Source organism: Anser brachyrhynchus (assembly GCF_964034855.1).
Source record: "Anser brachyrhynchus genome assembly, chromosome: 2".
NCBI lineage: Eukaryota > Metazoa > Chordata > Aves > Anseriformes > Anatidae > Anser > Anser brachyrhynchus.
Genome location: NC_137695.1, coordinates 122,134,939 through 122,155,244, shown reverse-complemented (window position 1 = coordinate 122,155,244; position 20,306 = coordinate 122,134,939). Strand labels below are relative to the sequence as shown.

Below are 20,306 nucleotides of genomic sequence, written 5' to 3'. Positions count from 1 at the left end.
AACTATAGCTTTTTAAACTTTCAAACATGAGTGTGAGACCTGCTTCATACTCCCCCCCCTCTTTTCCCCTTTTTTTTTTTTAGGAAAATATATTATATGCTAACACTCTTTTACTGTGTTGGACTGTGAGTTGAAGTGAATTTCATGTAGTTCATTAGTATGCATACTTCAGTTTAAATATTTTTGCAAACAGTAGTAATAAATAATTTCTACCAAAATAAATGTGAGTTTTGAGCTTCCTAATGACTATTTAACAGATAATAACATAAGGGGAAAAAAGGAAATAATTATAGTGCTTCATCCTTTATTAATGACAGTGTAAACAACATTATAATTGAAAACAACATTGAGTATAAATACTAGAAAGGGGTTGCACTGGAAAAAGAAGTAGGTTTGAAGCCTTTGAGCAATCATAAAATTTTGCTTATACTTCCCAGCATTTGAAAGAACTGCAAGTAATTCTAGAGGTGGAAAAAGAAAATCTGAGAAACGAGACAAGCACTGCAAAGATTTAATTGTACTCCAAATACGTTAGGAAGAGGTAAGAGTAGATCTTGTCTGTGGTACGAGTGAGAAGAGTTGGGAGTCCCCCAAAGTAGGTGGCTGGATCCATCCTAAGACCTATCACTGACACCATTGTAGGACTTCTCTTTTTAAACAATCTCCCTAAAAAAATGCCAGTGTGTGGGCTAGCAGTCTGGTTTGTCTTTTCATACCTAACATGGGCCCCATCAGGTGTGCATGCAAAATGTCAATCTGTTCCTCTTTGTGTGTCTATCTGACAAGTGTCTGGAGAAGGGTCTTCAGTATTCAGTTCTGTAACTTGGTGCTGCATCATCTCCTTCTTCATGTAGCAATGCATGAACTTCTGTGTTCAGCACTTTTTAGCCTGTGTTCATTGTATGATTAAGCCCACCAAAGCCGATCTTTTAGTTTATCTCAATCAAGTTTTATAATTTGAAATGTTTGCTTGTCGCTGCTGCTGCTTGACAATCAAAAGGTTATTTTCTAAGCTAAGTGAACAATAGAATACTGAGTTGAGAGTTAGAGTAGTGATATGAGAAAAGTTAGCAGATCTACAGTCATTACAGAATCAGCTTTGATATAGTGTTTTGATTTGCATAGTCCTGATAATTCTGGAAGCACATGAATATATTTTATTTTTGGAGAAAGATTTTTTGTACAAATAAGTTAACCTCACTATATTAAAGAGGCATTACAGAGGCCAAGTAATTCTTTGTATGAAATGTGTACATATGCTAATATTTTCCTGAACTAATGAGTGGTCATTTTCTTTAACTGTTAAAAACTGCTCTGAGCTGCATTGCCAAATCTACCAACCTTGATGGTAGTTCTAAAAGTCTATCATCACACTGTTTTGATAGGAGAAGGCATAGCAGGCATAGGACAAGTCCAAAGTAGTAAGCAGTTCTTGTTGTTGGGAGCCTACAGATCAGAATAAATACAGAGGAAGAGGAATGAATTATCTGGCATTTTTTATGTTCACTTGGTTAAATACATTTACATTACTTTCAATAGGAAGCATTTCCATAGTAATTTGATATATAGAAACACGTATAAACTGTAACCAAACATTGTGTTATATCATGTCTACAAGGGAAAGGTAGTGAGTTCCAATTCTGCAGGAGTCACCTTCCATTAGGGTTCCTTTCTGTCCTTATTCTGTATGTCAGATGGATCGCTACATTTAATTAAGCAGTAACAATTGAGGTGCAGATTATTTCCTGGGGATTAATGACCAGCTGGACAGAGTTGATAGCCCAAGGTATTGGATAGATTAGGCTGCATAGCTTCGTGGATTAAGTAGGAGCCTTATATTGTAAAGGTAGTCACTTTGAAAAGTGTAAGAGAAGCATCAACTTGACGATAAAGTCTATATTTTTTATCTTTTGTTCCTTCAGCACCAAGTAGATCAGTACATACCCAGTTCTTGATCACGCTGTTGTCCCGAAATGGCCTGTGTTTAAAACAACTTTGTTCAGAAAGACAGCCCACTCGTAGTTTTACCTCCAGATAGTCCTGTTGTAGCTGGGATTGGCTGAGGATACGAGACACAGGTTTGTAGAGAGATAATAGATCTTTTCTCAAAATATCACACAAGTTCCTTAGCCCAAAAGTTATTTTCCATTTTTGTTACAGTTTGCAGACTGCTTATGAACAATTTTGGTGTTGTTCTGCACTAGGTAATTGATTTAATTAAAGTTTTATAGACTTCATTTCATTGATTCCTCCAGTACATTTTGACATCGTCATTTTTCATAACCATGTTGAATTTCAGCTGGAACTATACACATCTATATCACACTTTTACCAGCTGCCAGTGTTTGAGTATCAAATTTTATGTTAAGTCCTTCATTTTTTGTTTCTGTTTTTATTTTGCCTGGAGTTTGGAAGAACCAAAGTCAAAACCACTACAAGCTAGAGCCTCTTGTTATTTTGAGCCTGCACACACTAAGAGAACGTACCTAAGGAGGGCCCAAAGACTCAGTTTATGTTCTAGGGACCTGTTGGAAGATGCAGTCCACACTTTTCAGTAGATTCCACTGCAAGCTAATCTACATTAACAGGAGGTTGGTCACATGCATCTTTCTTTCCATCCTGAGGTCAGGATACATTCATGGACCAGCACTGGGGTGCATGTTGAGACATGCTTTCTTTGTATAGTGTTGTATGCAGCCAAAATTAGTCTCCTCCTGTTTGCAGTTGAGGATACCCCAGATTAATAGGGGAGCTTTAGGAGTTTCTTCTGAACTGTTTCTTTTCCATCACAGTCTCATTCCTATTGAGGAGAAATTCATCATCAGTTGTCCTGTATCATACTTCCTTATGTATGTTCATAGTTGATTTTGCTGTATTTCTTATTGCTTTAGAGAACTAGCTGAGGTCTAAGGTTCCCGACTATCATTGTGCAGGCAATTTTGTGTCTGCTTTCTAGGTGCAATTAACAGAAATAGGGGAGATAATAAAATGTCAGAATGTTAATAAATACAATTTTTCCAGCTAAGTGCTTGTCTCTTATTCCTTTCATACTGCAGGTGTGCTGTCACCATGATATCTATGCCCAAAATGCAATATGTAAGAGAAGCACATCAATCGCTGTCTGTAAATTAATGATTTTCTTCGCCTGTTCCTTGATAGAAAATGAAAAATTAATAATGTCCTAAATATGCCATAAAACATTCTCAACATTTTTCTGACTTGAAAGAAGGAATCCTTGTGGGCTGGAGTTTGTTCTGGCCTTATGTATTTATATTACTGAGGTAGCAACATCCTAAAGGCCCTCCATGGGCCAGGCCATGACCAGCTGTGATTCTGGCTTTTCCTCTCACAGGGTGCCTGGGACATCTCACGTCCAGGGACTAACAGAGCCACTGCCATGGCAAGGGCCCTTGGATTGTGACTTCCCTCCCCAACCTACTGCAGACCATATTGACATACAACAAAGAGTATGTTATGCGCCATGAGATCTCTCTCTGTGCACCCAAGAGCTGTTGAGAATACTCCCTTTCAGGGCATAAGCCAGTTTATCTTTCTGTAGAAAGCTCACTTGAACCTATGTTACATTTGAGTAATTGGCTGCAAAGTGCAGCCTTCTAAACTGAAATTGTGAGAGCCTCCATCTTTCTGAGCAGTAAGGGTTGAATTGCAGGCTGCCAGAGCTGAAAACAAAGTACAGCTTGAGTGAATCAGCCAGGATCCCATACCACACATAGACCAATGTTTAAGAGAAAATCTCATTAAAGAAAACATGGGAAAAAAAAAAAGAAAAAAAAAAAAAGACAAGGACTTTGTGTGACTGTAGCTTTAATGATTTTCCCCTGTGCTTTTTTTTTGTTCCCATACAGTATATTTTGAATCATTTTTTTTCTTTTTCTCTTTAGCACAAGGTACTTTCATTAACTGAAATCTTAGTTTTAGTAAGTTAAATGCATACCCATTGGAAAACAATATTTCTTCAACCCAAATATTTCTCCTTTTTCTGTATTAAGTCAACATGGGACTTTGCATTGTTTACTTTAGTGTAGCGATAATTCAAATGAATAAAAGAAGCAACTGAGCACATTATTTCTCTGGGTAGAAATGGGAAGCAACTTGCTGTACACAGAATCTGAAGTATGCTCATTCAGGCATTAAGAGACCTTATGCAATCATATTTCATTTTCTATGTGAATTTGTGTAATTTGGATTTTCTTTATATTTTATAACATGCATTTCTGAAAAAAATGTTAGCATCTGAGAAATGTTAGGCAAATATCAGATTCCTATGTTTACTGATTAAAACATTTCTATGTCAGAACATTTGAAATACACAGGAATGTTTTAGTTCAACAATAAATAAATTAAAGATAACATTATTAAAATAAGGTCCAAAGGAATGAAAACTCTTATTTGTAAGACCTGTGGAAGAAAAGAATTGAGGAATGGAATTGTGTGCCTGAGTGGCATGGCAGTTTGGATGAGGATGTGAAGATGTGATGAAATAAAAAAAGGAGAGAGTAAGTTTCGTGGGCATCTGAAGATCTGTACATCTAATGGGCAAAAGTGTCTAGAAGGGAACAGATTTCCTGGCTGCAAAGAGTGGCCCACTAGCAAAGTGGAGGAAGAAAACTGATAATTGGGAAGAAATAAAACTAAGATAGGGACTTGGTGCACTGGAAATAAAGAAGAGAAATGGACAGTCAGAAGATAGCTGCTCTGCAGCAATTTTTTGATATACTATCTCCACAAAGCAAGAAAGAGATAATAGAGGGGCCAGAAGCCAGAAACAGCTAGAAATTGCAGAAGATAGGAAACTGTGAGAAGATACAGGCTGCTGGTTGATCTACACCAGCATCTGACATGACACGCAGCTGCCTGTTCCTTGCTGAAAAGAATCAATGGACCTGGCACCAGAGGAGCTAAACACAGTCAGCAGAGTAGTGTTCGTTTTGGGCCAGGTAATGCTGCCATCTGCCATAGATCCTTGTCAAGGCCTGGGAACAAACTTAAAGAAGAGGAGGACATTTCAGTAGAGCAGAAATACTGACTGAGTGATCATAAATTGAGTCAATTTTAATTTCATTGAGATATGAGCAAAACAATGAAATCATTTTTGCAGGACACTTTGAACAATCCAATAAATTGGTGACATTCTACTGCAGAATGACCTTAAGAGATAAAGAAACTGCATATATTTGTATACATATAGTCATATATACATATACAGCTCTGTATTCAGAGTTACATACACTTATGTTCAGGTCTTATTTTCAAATTTATTTTTTACAATTTGGAAATAGAATGATCAATAAGAAAAGAAATCAAGCTATGACTAGGGAATAGTTACAGCCAGGACCAGTAAGGAAAATCCAGAAGCAGCAGAAAGCAAAGCAGTATGTAGAGCTGTTGCAAGCTGGTAAATTGAATTGCTTGCTTTTTTTTTTTTTTTGCTTTTTTTTTTTTCATAAAATAAGAAAAATATTGTGTTGCTACCAGATTGCATATATTTGAATAAGAGAAGTGTGTGTGGACAGCAATTCTCATTTCCCATTTTGATAGGAGGAGGAAAGTCTTTTGCAATCTCTTTAAAAAGAGATATCAGAATAAATACTGTTATAAACTTGATGAAGTCATGTGGATTGAATAATTAAACATAAGGGAAAATGGGATGTATTTTTATTTTCAGTCAAAGATGCAAAAAATCAAACTTTATTTCTGAAGTGGCAGCTAAAAAAGTTCTTAAGTCCTGAGGGACTCCAGCCCTTAGTGAAGAACCAACTCAGGAAGAGCAGTAAGACTAAGCAAGAAAATCTATATAAGGATTAAAGTCTTATCAGGGAGGTTAAAATGGCCAAAGTGAATCATGTTAGACTTTGCAAATGGTAGTGAGACAAACAGTCAAGGTTCTTCAACTTTATAAATAATAATAATAATAATAATAAAATAATAATAATAATAAAAAAGAACAAGGAAAGAAGTACAGCAGCTGTGCAATACGGATAGGTCAAATCTACAAATTGTCTTTAAGCATCTCAATACCTGAGCTGGATATATTATATTCAGTGAAGACAAATAATGTGGAGTAGTTAGAAAAAGGAGTATGAATATTGAAACAACAGACATGTAACAAAGTATTTAAAAGAGCTAAATGTGCCACAGTCAAGGTGATAGAGTTCTGAAAGGACTGGTGGAAGAATATCACAGGACCTGTTGGCTTGGTTTTGAGAGTACCAGGGGCACACGCTGTGCATGGTATTGGCTAGCAAGGCAGTGTAACCTACACAGAAGGTGGTTGAGGTCCTACCATGTCTAGACTGAGCCCAATACCCCAGCTAGTGGGGCATTCAGAAGAAGTCTTTTTTCTTGTTTTTTAGTCTGGTGAAAAGAAGGATGTTAGAGGAGATTTCTTCTCTTTATAAATATCTGAAGCAGAAAAGCACTAGGGAAGGACAAGAGCTCTTTCAGTCGAAGCACAATATTGGTATAAGAGCAAATGGTTACCAACTGCCAGTGAATAAATTTCCAGCCATCAGAACACAATGTTTTCAGTATACCATTCCAGTAGGAGTAATGGTGAGCAAATGGCACAGGCCTTGACAGCTGAAAGGGAGGACGTTCACTTCTGTGCAACTCTGTTTCCATAAGTTTTTCCATGCTTCCTCTTCCTTTCTGCAAGCAGTGAACTAGTTAAATTGCTGAGTAACTCTAGAAACAGTGCAAACAAGCAGCAGCTGCACTATTGTTTCCAAATAAACGTATATTTAAATGACCTGGTGAAGGATAAGATTGAAATGATAACGCTGTTGGATGGTGAAGTGTACAATAGAAAGTGTTACTATAGACTGTGTCATTTTTTCCATTCCAAAAGTGTTCTTAGTAAGTATTAAAGCTAATCAATGACACATGCCTAGAACTGATCTGATACATTTTATCCCCATGATGGGGATCTCAGGAATGTAGGCATGGTTTTAAACTAAGGTAGCTTGCCAGCACGTGGATTGAATGATCATGACCATTTCACAGAGGGATAATTAGCTTTTTGTTCTCCTTTGGTTTTAGCTGCTTTCATTATTTTAAATGTGTGTCCTCACCCTTGTGTTCACAGTGAAACTGTTTCCTTGTCTCTGACCTCATGGCTATACAAAGTACTAAGTGAAAACCTTGGTAGCCACCCTGATTTCTTGGATGTATTGGTGAGTGGGACGAGTCCTCCAAGAAAAAAATTACTTCCGCATCTTTGTCTTGATCACTTTGAATAGCGGAATGGGAGAAATGAAATCTTCATTTCTAAGGATATTTCAGCACTTTTCATGGTAGACGGACATAAAGAAAAAGCAATATATGGTGACAGCAAGTAGCTTCATTCAGAAGGAAAAAATGCATCAAAACCAACCACATTTTTAAATTGTGCACTGGTTATGATGATTTCCAAACAGACAGAAGTTAATTATTTGGGTTACTGTGACAGCATTGCATAGGCTTGCCAAGCACAAAAAATATACTATAATTTTTTTCCTGACTCATGTCCCAAGTTAGTCAGACAGATTTATTCTCACAATTATATGTTTTCTCCATACATTTTAGGTTGCTGTGATTTTCATAGGTCTTTAAAAGGAATTGGTTATTTTTTCTTAATTATGAAAATGTTATTTCAGTAAATGCAATTTAATTAAAATGAGAATTTCTGCCAAAGCGTTTAAATAAATACAGTATTCTTTTACAAGTATGAAAGGAGTTACTATTTGCTGTTTCATTTCCTCACTAATATGCTGGCATGTTTGGTTTGAACCTGAGCTTGTGGAAGTTTATTCTTAACCAAAGCAGTTCCTTTTTCATGTAAGTAGGTTAAATGTGAGTTGTAGAGCCCTAGGGCTCTTTTTGTTCAGTTTTAAAGCCCCCTCAAGTGGGCCTCTTTTAGGAACCTGGAATCATATGTTTGTAAGGTTGATCCAAATTACCATTAGAATAGCTCTTTTCAACTTTTTATTTATACAAAGAATCGTAAAAAATGCACCAAACTGACAAGGTATTAAATCAAACTGAACAAAGACAGTTAATTTTCTTTTTGCTCAACAACTACTTTTTTTTTTTTTTTAAAGGAATCTCTCAAATTGAAAAAAAATTGTCTGTAGAGTATGTTAAGGTGCCATGCAGTATAATAAAATGCTATTACTGTCACAAAGGTACATGATAAAGTGCATTTGCACAAAAGGCCCATATTAATGTCAATCATTTTCTGGTGATTTATATACTAACTGCAGTGTTTTAAGAAGATCAATATTCTTTGTTTTGACAACATTTCAGAGCCTTTTACTTTCCTGACAATATTAATCATTCTACTGCAGTTTGGTGGAATAATTTTAGTAATTAGTGATTGGCCAGCTTGGTGAAAAGATATGCAGTAATACTTCATTTGAATATTACCAGGTAAAGCACATAATGCATCTTTGAGTAGATAAACACACTAATCACTCTAGATTTTAATGTAATATAGTGCTATGTAATTAGTATGAAGCTCCTAAAGCATTGCTATTTTCACATCCCCTAAAATATATTTTCTCTGTATGTATACTAATGACACCCATCACAATACTTTCAAAGTGTCCCTTAAGATATAATAATAGATAAAATTACAATAGTTTTCAGGCATAATTTTCTGATCTACCTCTCAGAAGGCATCAGAAATACTTTAATGTTTTTCTTCATTTTTTTTCTCCTCTCTTCCGCCTTTTCAACTTCTGTCTGTTTTTCTTCTCTTACCCTTCCATATCTCTTGCTTGTCATCCATTTCTTTCCCTTAAGGTTCCTATTCTTTTAGTAGTAGAGTAGAGCCAAATATATATATATATACATATATATATATATGATTTTTCTTGTCTCCTCTTGTGATGAATTATAAACTTTTTCCTCTACTTGTAAAAAAAAACCCAATCTCTCATTCCTACTTGTTTAAGAATTTCCATGGAATCTGGAGAGCTCAGCTCCAAGAAAGTTGCCTCCACAAAACAAGAAATCTTGGAGGTATTTTTGGAGACCTTCTGGAGAGGTACTTAAGAACTATACTTTTACTATAATTTGATTTTACCATTGCTTACCTGTGAGGGCTGGTTCTGCTGTCTTTTACATTTAGTTTCTGTAAGAGGCCCACAAGGGCCATAATGTCAAATGTTGTTAACAAAGTAGTAATTCTCAAGGTTTTTCATGGCTTTTTTTGTAAAGTGTAAAGTCACTTTTTTAAAAACAACTGAGACACTGTTTGGAAGCATCTCCAGTGCTACAGCTATTTCCTTATCTAAATAACTGAATTGTAATGTAGGAGGTAGCTGCTGTCCAGTGATTATGTGTTTATGATAATAGCTGTAGCAGATTGGCAAAGACAAAGTTTATATTTTGTATTGTATAATTTAACTTTCACTTTTAGCCTCCTAGATATCTTGTAGATTTTTACTCCAATAAAACTCATTTTAGTAAGAGCTATAGAGTTAATTACATTGAATAATTATGCATTTCTCATTCACACATCTTCTCCTATTAAAATATTGGCAAGATATTAAAAATACCAAAGTGTATGTGCACACACTTTCATCAAAGCCCTGATGGCCAGGGTGATTGCTCACCCTAGGTGTCCTGAAGAAATGGGCTTCCCAAGCAGAACCTCAGTTCATGCTCAGCAGCTCTTTGTGTATTTGGCCAATGACTTGTGAACTTCTGTCTATGATGGAAACTTCATAGGTGGAAAATCCATAGAAGAGAGTGACCAGCCATTACACCTTAAAAGTAAACAAAGTGTTGCTTTACAGCCCTGAGGGCACAGCACAGCTTTCATGAAGTTGTGGTGAATGTTGTAGATTCCTACCACAATTCACACACTCAGGATCCCCATCCTGAAAAAGAAGTTCATCTATAGCATAATGCTGCTCAGAAGTATGTATGCTTTGCACAGTTTGTCCATGGGTTGCTCATGTTTGTGCCTAGCAGCCTGATCTAACACTACCCTATCAGACTATTTTCTAGGGTTTTATTTATAAACCTAAAGTAAGAAAAGTTGTAGGATAATCTGTTCTTTGTTTATAGTGAGTTTTATAGCGCTTCCTGTGATAAGATGAACTGGTGCTGGTAATTTAATATTTCAGAATGATTAGGGGGAAAGAAATGAATACTTTCAACTGGCAACTGTGGCCATATTTTAAGTAATTGGTCTTATGTTACAAAACTGGAAAAATATTGTGAGCCATTAAAGAACTGCATGTCTTTATATATATATATATATATATATATTTAATTCTGCTCGTCAACTTTCATATGCCTGTGAACAAATGAAAGTTGATGAGAGTATTGCATTGCTAAATGTACTAGATAATATTCCTTTTAAACATTTGATCTGATAAGCAAAAACAGTACATGGTAAAAGTCAATCACTGTAAATATGTCTGTTTAAAGTTAAAATCCATATCTTATATTCGGTTTATTTATTTAGGGAGGGAAGATTAAAGGTTAAGTTTTAGACATTTTTATGACTGCATTCATGGAAGTTTTTTTCTTTCTGTTTGCCAGAACGAGGCACTTACTTCAGAGCACTTATACAACCCTGCACCTGTTCATTTGTATGGTTGTTAGGAAAAAATGGTTAAATCAGCACTGAACTCTTTGGGAGAGGATTTTATTTTTAATTTGAGATTGTTGCCATATGTGTATCAGTCATATCACTTAGATTTTCATATCAATTATAGCTGGCAAATCATTTCTCAAGATTATCTGCTATCTTGTAGTACTGCTTATTCCAGCCTGTTCCGTAATTCCTGAAAAGGCTATGATTTTATTGGATTCTGTAAAAAGAGCTTCCTGATCTCATTATGATTCCTAGGAGCTGGAGAAGATCCCTGACTGTCTAGCTAAGTTTGTCTCTTCAGTGCTTCGGAAGTTCTATTTCTGTCCTTTGAAAGAAAAGGGCATTAAATTCTTTTTTAATTTTTTTTTTGAAAGTTCTAAAAACAATGCCATAAAAGTAAGAACTTTTCTATGCATAAACCAAAGGAGTTTTATTTTCACCTAGGTTGCAAGTCTTGGCTCTTTTCTTTTAATGTTCCTACTGATTTTATCTACATTAAAGCCAGTACTGATGGTGAACAAATGATTCATTAGGTCGACTTGGCTGATACTATCAGCAGAATTGAAGACAAAAGTCCTTGTGTTCTAGGTTCAGTACAGACTAAAAGTACATTTTAAGTTAAGGTCCCTTATGTGGGAAGAAAAAGACTCTGGAAATTACCAGTTGCAATCATTGCACTACCACCAAAACATCTTGTAAAATGGTGATACTGTATAATAATCTTACATAAATACATGGGAATAGTCACATGCATTTGAAGCTAACAGTTTCCAGTACCAAAGCTGACATTTGTCTGGAATAATATGGACTGGTAATTTTACCAGAATTATTCACATGAAGAAGTATGATTTAGACTTGGATTACAAGGTTTGTTAAGTCATACTTTGACAGAATCAGTTTAGCACTGCTTAAGTAATAATAGTGAGGTGATGTTTCAGTGGTTTTCTTTGTTGAGCAGGAAATTAAATCACAATGTTCTGGTGAATTTAGAAAACTTTATTCGTATTTCTGAAATGATCGTTATGTCTTCAAGTGCAGATGATATTCTTTTTCATATTCATACATATGAATTTCATATTCAGAGGAAAATGTATATGCATTGACTTTATTCAAGCTCGACAAAATACACACCAGTCCAAGGATCTGCTGTAAAACTTGAAAAGTATCTTCCCCAGATAGTATCAAACCCCCTTCTTCCTCATGTCTACAATTTACTTCATATTCAGAAACACCATTAGTACACTATTTGAAACCTGCTTGCAGGAGAAGAGATCGTAAAATAGAGGGCCCTAAACAAATCACCTTAACCTGTTAAAAGTTTTCATCAATTGAAGCAGCAGAGCCTTCATAATCCCTGTGATCAGGGCAGCAATTGATGAATAACAAAAGTATTGAACCAAAAGGAAAAATGCCACTATTTGAACCATTATTTCATGTAGTTCTAGCACTTCCCAAGAAGTTATGCAAATTGCAAAGGTCTGATCAGTTTTAATGATTTGAAAGTTAATGTTGTGAAAGGTAAATGTATTTAGATTGGTTTCATATTACTTGTTCGTCTTAGACATTTTTTTAGAGTAAACCTTATCAGAAATTAGCTGCCTGAAGAGATATGCAGGCACAGAAGAAATTAGTCATCAAAGACAAATGCCAGCCTGAAGTTGACCAGACCTGAGTCTCCATTATCAGGATTAAAAGGGGCAGCAGACAACAGGCGAAAAAGTCTTTTGAAATGGAGCCCAGATTCAGCCTGTCAGGGACCACATTTAGATTTCCTGCATTTTCTTAAGCATTCTAATTTGACATACTCTTAAAAATTATATGAGGGTATGATTATATGCAATTCAGCCTCTGTTTTCTTTCTCTGCTTAAGTTTCTAAAAATTTCATAAATGGCATAAAATGTCATAAATTGCACTAATTTAATTCTACATATCCTAAATACATCCTCACAAATATGGGTAATTTACAGTGAGTAGTTCTTCAGTTTAATTTAATTTGAGGCGTTTTGTTTACCTTTGTTGTTTTTCTGCCTCCTTTTTGGCTCACATGCTACTTCACTGTGGGGTATTACATAGTGTAAAGAAGGATGTCTTTTGCTTGGGAGCAAATTAGGGTTGCATTCAAGAAGAAGGAGGTGCAAAGCATTCCCTCCCTTTTCACCGTATGACTAAAGCAGGGCACATATGGGTGTTTATGCATTGCACAAGTGTGTATGTGAAAGCAATTGAAATATGTGAAAGCAGGCTTACAGGAGCCATTGTCTCCTCCCTTCCTGATGGGGAGAACTGGAGCTGCCCCTTTGCAGGAGGGAGAACATAAAAAGTACAAGTCTGCCTCTCACTGATTTCTGGGCAACTTCAAAATGGTGGGAGAAGCAGGAAGGAGCTGTGATTCCCAAGGGAGCATTTCTTTCCTGGGCCTCTCACAGCTATGCACTATCCTTCACAGGCAGAGAGAGGCTGAGTCTATTTCTAGCCATAGTTTGAATTCAGTTGTCATAAACTGCAGCAAATGTCAAATTCATAATATATACATATATATATATATATATTTGGTAAACCTGGAAAAGAGAATAACAATGTCTCTGGTGTGTGTTCACATTTCATATGAACAGGACTGTTGATCACTGTAGATCTATTAACTCCATTTGCTACTGTAATTAAGCATATTTTTAAAAGCGTGAATTACATGCTCATATGTTAAGGTGCTAGAGCTTTTGGTTAGTGAAGTGGAATCACTAATTCTGGAAGACGAGAAGAAAATTAGGTAGGTGAGGTATCACCAGTGTTCTGAATTCACTGTAAAGATCCCATGTGAGTTCAGAAATCTTGGAGTCAAATTTTCAAAGAGCACCTTTCCAGCCTTCTGTGCAGGCAAACTGCGTGCTGCCCACAGTAATCAGTGGAGAGAGGTGGGGCTGTTGGTTTTTGTTTGAGATATCACAACTGGTAACAGTAAAATTCTCATGCTTACACTGTAATCATCATATTGTATATAATTCTTGTCTTAGCGAGGGATGTCATGGATGCTATTTATTTTCAAAATTTAAAACCATTGATAGTATTCTGTAGTAGCAGACTGAAAACCTGAACTCCATATGTTTTTTAAAATAAAATATAGTGTGAGCAAACAGTTTTCATTATGCCTTTCATTTGCTGTGCACAGTCCAACATTGCTCTTTTTCTTGTGCTACCGTATTTTTGAAACTTTTTTTTTTTTTTTTGGTTTTGTGGTCATGGTGCTTCTTCCATTTTTAAAGTATTTCTCTTGCTACTTTTTAAAATAAACTTTTTTTCTTAGAAATGACTCCCTTCCACCCCTATCTTGAAAACATTACTGAGGGATTTTATTGGAACTGTAAGTCTTGCAGTGTCCTTCACTTAGCATAAAGAAGTTAATTAACGTTAGTTTTAAGTGATAAAACTTTGCAATAAATATGTTGATCTCATACTAGCCCGAGTTGCACTATGTAAACCAGAGAAACTTTGAAGTCAACAGAAATATTATCTGAGACAGTGGTAGCTGGGCTTTTTGAGATAACTTGAGACTGAAAATAGCTTATAGTATATCAAAGCACGAATTATATAAGCTATAATGATAAGATTGCCAGCTGGGAAGCAAGACTGTGAAATTGGAGGAATATCCTGATATCATTATATTGGCTTTCATGAATTCTGGATAATACTGTGCATTTTGGTTACAGTGGTTAAAAGTCTTGTTTTAGTGTATTTATAGAACAAAACTTGTAATGTTTTTATATGCTAATGAATTTCAATCTTTTATGTATTCATAAGAATTGTTTATAATTGAGTTAATTACATTCTAAATCATTTATTGCTATTATAATTCAGTTATTTGATTAATTATTAAAATAAGCTTTTTGAATACTCAGTTTAAAACAACACTGGGATAACTGGATGTCTTTGCATTTTTATCTATTTTGTTGATATTCTTTTCAATATTTGGATCAGTAATCATGATGAATGAGTTGTTATGCATTATTCTAATAATCCCCCCGAAATGGAAGTAAATTTTTCATTATATATACTCCTGTTTCAAAGGAGGATGAAGAATTCATGTGCAAAGTAAGAGATATAACATTAAAAATGTTGGACTTGTTCTTCCAGGATCCTGTGTGTATAGGCTCAGTAACTCTTAGAAAATGGTCAAAGCCTATGATTGTTGGCTGATAGCATTCCTTATAGATGTGCCCCAGAGTGTTTGTTACTCCATCTTTGGGAATATGTAGAAGTTCAGACCTGCAGAAACATTTCTAATGCATGTTGGTAAGACAGTATGTTGGGACCTACATCATACTCTTAACGATTGAGTTAGAGAGGTCTCAGAGCAAACTCGATAAGGTGATGTTGTGTTGTTACAGATTTTATCCTTCATATAAGCCATTATGCTGGGGTTTTCTTTCAGTTGGCAGTTGTTGAATTCCGTATCTGAAAACTCCAAAGGTTAATCCAGAAATACAAACAATCGTGTTCCTTCTCTTATTACTACCTACGAATTGATCCATGTGCTTCATATCATACTGAGGAAGTGCTTGTTCGAACACAATAATTCATTCTGTAAAGCTGTTTGAGATACATGACACTTAAAGAAAAATGGTCCAAAAATGCCAGAACAAAGCAAACCATGTTATAAAGGCTGTATTGCGAGATACAAGGAACTGAGTTATTGGTCAGTATAAAAGGAATGAAAACAACAGCCAAAATTATGGTTTATATTTTTTCTAGTCAGGACAGGCCAATATATTTCCTAGACAAACCTGCTGAGATTCTGCAGGCAGTGCAGCAAGACTGAGAGAATGGTTATTTTAAAGTGTGTGCAAACATATACCATGTGCTTCCTCAGTTTTTGTCTTGTCTGTTAGCCTAATGAAGGGAACGTTCAGACAAAAGATGCCTTGTTATCTTATTAATCAAACATTAAGAAATGAGGAGGAACAGGCAAGTTTATACAGAGTTGATGACTGTTACTTAGTCTACATTTCAGTAGAACATATTGTTAATCAGTATCAGAGCATTATGTACTTTAAACATTGGATAAATCCTCTTCAATCTACAAAGCATTTTTCTTCAAGGCTCTTCTGTTGTTTTTGTTTGTTTGTTTGTTTGTTTGTTTTTCCTAACATCAATAGAGGTTACATGCATGTAGCTAGAGTAAACTTATTAAAGTCGTTTTTGCTCTTTATTCAGAAAAAATGTTGGCCTTTTCATGGAAGTGTTATATTTGTGTATACAAATGAATTTAAACATATTCCTTACACATACATCCTATGCAGAAGTACCTTACATCATATTCAGTGGAGGAAGCACTAGTAAAATATCTTGTACAGTTTCTTGGAAAGGAAAAATGTTTGTTATTGCAATGTTGTGTTTAGTATGTATTCATGGGGTGTGAGGCACAGAATTCAGGTCATGTAGCAAAGATAGGTAGGAAACATATTTATTCCTAGAGTTACTCCGAGATTTTTGCTAAAACCTTCCTTTTCTGTCTATTTCAAGTTTTTCATGTAAACATATAAAAAGGAAAATTTATTTTCTGTGATGATGAAACAAAAAGCAAAACAAGATAGAGTGTCAGTTATTATGTGCTATATAACATTTCATTTTAGATTTAAAGAGCTGATACATGTTTTATTTTGAAAGGTTGACATCTTTCTTGGAACAGCTATATAGAATGTTCACATCATACAACAGTATGTCTATAACCTTCAGATTCACTGACAGTTTCCTTATACCTATATAGTATTTTTTGTTATGTCTGTATCCACTGTAAGCTGGGAAAGTTACATTAAGTATGACTACAAGTATGGGAAATTCTGAATATGTCTTTTGTAAATGTTTTGACAGAATTTAATAATGAAGGAGGTGAATTACTACAAAGCAAGGCAATTTTAAAATATGTAGAAATAAGCATAAGGCTTAAAAAAATGTAACATCAGTTTCATGATTTAATAAGCTCAGTTTCATGATTTAATATATCTCATTTTATAGGCGCTTTATTGAAGACTTTCACAATTTTGTGTTTGTGTGTGTGTCCATGCACGTGTATGTAAAATCGAGGCAGTACTGCACATTAATGTCTTGTTCATGATCAGGCAGATTGATTCCATGTACAAAAAAGAGCTTTAACTGGAATAATATTGGAAATACTTTTTAAAAGTTTTTAAAAACTGTTGTGCAAAGTACATCAGAAATGCTTCAACATGATCTCATGTGTAGATTAAAGATACTGATAACTGAGTATGTACTGCTTTTTTTAGTCAGCTCCAGGATTGCTTGGATACGAGCCTGCTGTGGTTATTATACTCAGATTTTTTCTCTGACGATGGGATACAAAGTCTAATATAGGTCTTGGTTCTTTAATCTACACTTTTTATATTGTTGGTGTCATAGAGTTCTTTACCACACATCAAAAACAAAAAGAGAAGAATACATTTTTGAGCATTATACTGAAAAGAGAATTTTTCAGTACAGAATATTTCCTTCACTCCTCATGACTAGTTTTAGCAACAGTACTGGTATTTTGGAGCTTTGCAAACATTTGAAAAGGTGCTTGCATTGATCAGCTACTTAATTACCATTGATTCTCAGTGTGAGTACATAATCTCATGGCACAGCCTGAGTAACAATTGTTATCATTTGACTAATCAATTAACTATTTCAGTATTCATGAAGACAACAGATAAGACTGATTCTAGTTGCAGGTTTGCACTGCAGAAGAAATACCATTTTTCCTAATGTAATAATAAACATTTAATTTTATTTAATTAAAGAAAGGGAGACTGTGACTCAGGGAGAATATTAACCAGCAACATGTGTTAACTGTTGTCCTTTCACATCTGTATTAATTTCATAATTTTGCCCTTGTGTACGAGTCTCGCATCAGTTCAGCATTTCTGATGAAGTAATTTTAAAACTCATAAAAAAGACCAGATTGATAGAAATGCGTGACCACAGGCAGACACGGTCAAGAATATCAACACATTTCTTCTGGTGGCGTGATGGCTCTGGATGAGCTCTTCAAAGGTCTAGACCATAATTCAGCTCCTTGGCCAACTGCTCCATGATGCGTGTTTAGGGCAGATAACAGATGCTGTTTGGGAAGAGTGGTTTTGCAGCTTTATTGTCTCTCTCTGCGAAGAGCTTTTCTGGACAATCTGTATTTCACGTCTGTTTCTGCAGCAGGAAGAAGCCACGGCTGAGATGGAGCTGGGGGTGTTACAGTGGTCCTGCTGGGGCACCTGGTGCCTCTTTGCTGGTGGGCACTACGCAGTTGCACAGCTCTGGCTTTGATATGAGAGTTGATGGTGGCCAGTGTTAATGGGCCAAAAACCCTGCCAATTCACAGCAGAACGTCTCTTTCATCAGTTAACCTTTTGGAACTGGTGACCTAGAGATGAATGTGTCTACAGTTTGATATCAGTTCCTTTGTTCATTTAGTTTTTCTTATTAACAAGATCTGTAATCATGCATTGTGAAAATACTACTGCACTTCAATAACATTACATCTCTTGAAAGAGTTGCTGGGAATTAGGATTTCAGTGAATTGCTGAAAAAAATATTTTTCTGTTTAACATAACAATACCTATACTTTGTAGAAAAATGTAAATACTGGGGAATTATCAGTACATACAATTTTATCAGTGCATACAGCTTGTTTTCCTGAGTATGTTTTAAGAAGCTTTGCATTTCTGAAGTTAAAACTTTAACTGGTGTTTAGATTGCCTTCTATCCTCCAGAGTTACCTTCTTTTTAAATAGTTCATGATTTAAGGGAGAGCAATTTTTCAAAATAAGTAAATAAATAAAAAACTGTGGAGGAACTGGGGCTGCATTTTGAGCAGAATCACAGCTATTTTGTTGTTTTCACTTGTTAACTGTTTTTTAGTTTGATTCACCATTGCATATAATATGTTAATCTTCAATGTAATTGTCGTTATGTTAAAGTTTACAATTACATAGACATTTTCTTGTCACGTAGTTCTGTGTGACTGAGGTCTTTAAAAACAAAGGGCCTGATCTTCATAGTGTTGTAAATCAGAGGAATTCTGGTTGACTTAGTAGAATTAAAGTTGCATGAGATCACAGTGAAGTCCAGGGATATTACTTGTGATCATTAACCTGAATATAGGCTGCACAACTGGATCCATCCATGTACAGAAGAGCCATATGCTGACAGTAAAACTCAGAAAGCTCATGGAATTGATGGATGGATTCTTCAAACTTTAACATGTAATAACTAGTACGTACTTAGATGTCAGTGGATATATCAGACTATGAGCAGGAATGACAGACATTGCCAGCTGCTCCATTTCCATTCTATATTTGGCCTGGTAGATTTTTAATGTGTTCTTACCAGCATGTCTTCATTCACCTTCATCAAGTACAAAACACATTGCTCCTGCCTTTACTCACTGTTTTCATCTTCCTCCAAAAATGAAGAATTTCTGCAGCTTCAGAAATCCTTTCCAAAGCAGTCTTATAGCAAAGAAAGAAGTTGTGGGAGTTAATATCCAAGAAAGCCCAAGCATTTGCAATCAGTTTTGCCCATCACAGTTTCCAATATGATACTGACTGATGTAAATAGAACTGGAATTTTTGAAACATGTAACAGCCACAGAGCACAGATAATGTCAAAGAAGATTCTTTTCTAAGTCATGAGATACTACTTTGGTACAAATAGGAGCCTTTTTCTTGAAAGATGAAGGAAATGGTTAAGTAACTAGCTAAGGACAACACCAAAAACAGCAGTCTTCCTCCCCCCCCCCGAGTAGTAAACCAGATCTAGAATCACATTGTGTTCTAAATATAAGATACCCAGAGATGTTGTAAAAATGCTCATTAGTTTTCTTTTTGCTCTCCCTGTAGTGGATTTATCAAGAAAGATTTTTTAACAAAATAATTTTGGGTATCTGTTCTTTGCTTTATGGATGAAAGTACATCTTAACTGTGATCTTGTACATTTGTTACTTTTTAACTGATTAGCAAAAATACTCCCTATCAGGCTATAGTTCTGAAAAATAGCTCAGACATTATTTATTTAGTTTTTTATTTTTTGATATTTCCACAGTAAGTGTGCTAGATACCATACCATAGCACAGTAGAGAAAACATGATTTTGAATTTGCTTTAGATGTTAGCCTATTGGCAGTTCCTGAACTGGGCAAGAAAGAAGTGTCATCAGTCAGATATTTGTGCTTTTCATTCAAAGTATTGCTAGAAGCACTTGCATATATTTTCTCCAGGTGGTCAAGCTGTGATTTATTTTGCATTGAGTGCAACACTTTCATTTGTTTATTTTGAAGGCTTATACTTAACATTTTCTCAGTTCTAAATTTTAAAATAATTTCTGTATCAGTGTAGTTGCAGATGCAAAGTGAGTGGTTTTCTTTTTCAGATCGTAAGTCTGAATATCCATTTATGCTTTCTAAGCATTATTTCTGTTGTCCAGATGTACAATGTTTGTAAATATGAAGTAGAAAAGGGCTATTATTAAGAATGATTCACCCACTCTAATTAGAAATGAGAGGATAGTGAAAAAGAACACAGAGTGATTACTTTTATTTCTCCTCATGTCATGAGAGTGCACTTAGATGAAGAACTGAACATGGAGATGGATGCAAAAATGCTGCAAATCCAAATTCCCAAAACAGTGGATCTGACTGTTGCTAGCCCACATCACC

The 20,306-nt window shown here is 35.3% G+C and overlaps 1 protein-coding gene across 7 annotated transcripts in view; it reads left to right on the top strand.

Moving 5' to 3' along the window:
- TOX (thymocyte selection associated high mobility group box) overlaps window positions 1-20,306 on the top strand; it is a 221,339-nt gene that overhangs the window by 27,742 nt on the left and 173,291 nt on the right. The gene's annotated exons all lie outside the window — the stretch shown is intronic.